The sequence below is a fragment of the Castor canadensis genome, chromosome 6, assembly GCF_047511655.1.
Source record: "Castor canadensis chromosome 6, mCasCan1.hap1v2, whole genome shotgun sequence".
NCBI lineage: Eukaryota > Metazoa > Chordata > Mammalia > Rodentia > Castoridae > Castor > Castor canadensis.
The window spans coordinates 31,824,676-31,826,765 of NC_133391.1; positions in this window are offsets into that span (position 1 = coordinate 31,824,676).

Consider the following 2,090-nt stretch of genomic DNA (forward strand, 5'->3'; position numbering starts at 1 on the left):
CCAGGACCTGACAGATTTTCAGCTGAATTCTACCAGACCATCAAAGGAGAACTAACAACAACAATCCTTAAACTTTTCCATGAAATAGAAAGGGAAGGAACACTGCCTAACTTATTTTATGAAGTCAATATTACACTCATCCCAAACCCAGGAAAGGACACATCCAAAAAGTAACTATAGGCCAATCTCCTTAATGAATATTGATGCAAAAATTCTCAATAAAATAATGGCAAACTGAATCCAACAATATATCAGAAAGATCATTCACTACAACCAAGTTGGCTTCATCCCAGGGATGCAGGGATGGTTCAACATATGCAAATCAATAAATGTAACACAGCACATTAATAGAATCAAAGACAAAAACCACATGTTAATCTTAATATATGCAGAAAAAGCCTCTGATAAGATTCAACACCACTTCATGATAAAAGCCCTAAGAAAAGTAGGAATAGAAGGAAGGTACCTCAACATTATAAAAGGTATATATGACAAACCTATAGCTAATATCATACTTAATGGGGAAAACTGAAATTATTCCCACTAGACTCAAAGATGAGACAAGGGTGCCCAGTCTCCCCACTCCTATTCAACATAGTCCTGGAAAAACAGTCACTGCAAGAGCAGTAATGCAAGAAGAAATAAAAGGAATAAAAATAGGCAAAGAAACAGTTAAAATATCCCTATTTGCAGATGACATGATCCTGTACCTGAAAGACCCAATGTAGCAGGATACAAAATCAACTTACAAAAATCAGTAATCTTTCTATACACCAACAATGAACAAATTGAGAAATAATATAGGAAAGCAATCCCATTTACAATAGCCTCCCAAAAATCAAATACCTAGGGGTGAACCTAACAAAGGACATAAATGACCTCTGTAAGGAGAACTACAAACCACTGAAGAAAGAGATTGAGGAAAACAACAGAAGATGGAAAGATCTCCCATGTTCATGGATTGGCAGAATCAACATTGTAAAAATGGCTATACTACCAAAAGCTATCTACATGTTCAATGCAATGTCTATAAAAATTCCAATGACATTTATCACTGAAATTGAAAAATCTACCCTAAATTAATTTGGAAACACAAAATCTACCCTAAATTAATTTGGAAACACAAAAGACTGTGAATAGCCATGGAAATACTGAGCAAAAAGAGTAATGCTGGAAGTATCACAATACCCTACTCCTCACTATAATACAGAGCCATAGCAATAAAAACAGCATAGTACTGGCACAAAAACAGATATGAAGACCATTGAAACAGAATAGAGAACCTGATATGAATCCACACATCTATATCCACCTTATTTTTGACGAAAGTGCCAAAACAGATGATGGAGAAAAGACAGCCTTTTAAACAAATGGTGCTGGGAAAAGTGACTATCTGCCTCCAAAAAACTGAAACTAGGTCCATTCCTGTCACCCTGTACTAGTATCAACTCAAAGTGGATTCAGGACCTTAATATCAGACCTGTAACTGTGAAGTTAGTACAAAAAAGAGCAGGGAATTCCCTGGAAACTATAGGTATAGGCAAGGACTTCCTGAGTAGAACTCAAGCAGACCAGCAACTATGAGAAAGCATAGACAAATGGGACTACATGAAATTAAGAAGCTTCTACACAACAAAAGAAATGGTCTCTAAATTGAAGAGAGCACACAAAGAGTGGGAAAAGATATTGTTAGCCATACACCAGACAAAGGACTGATAACTGGACTACCCAGAGAACTCCAAAAACTAAATTCCCCAAAATTCAATGCACCAATAAAGAAATGGGTAACTGAACTAAATAGAACTTTTTCTAAGGAAGAAATCCAAATGGCCAAAAAACACTTGAAAAAATGCCCATCATCCCTGGCCATAAAGGAAATGCAAATCAAAACCATGCCATGATTCCACCTCACCCATGTTAGAATGGCTATCATCAAGAACACCACCAACAACAAATGTTGGTGAGGATGCAGGGGAAAAACGAACCCTCATGCACTGCTGGTGGGAATGTAATCTAGTACAACCACTTATGAAAACCATATGGAGACTCCTTAGAAAACTAAGATTGCTAAACATAGATCTGCCATATGA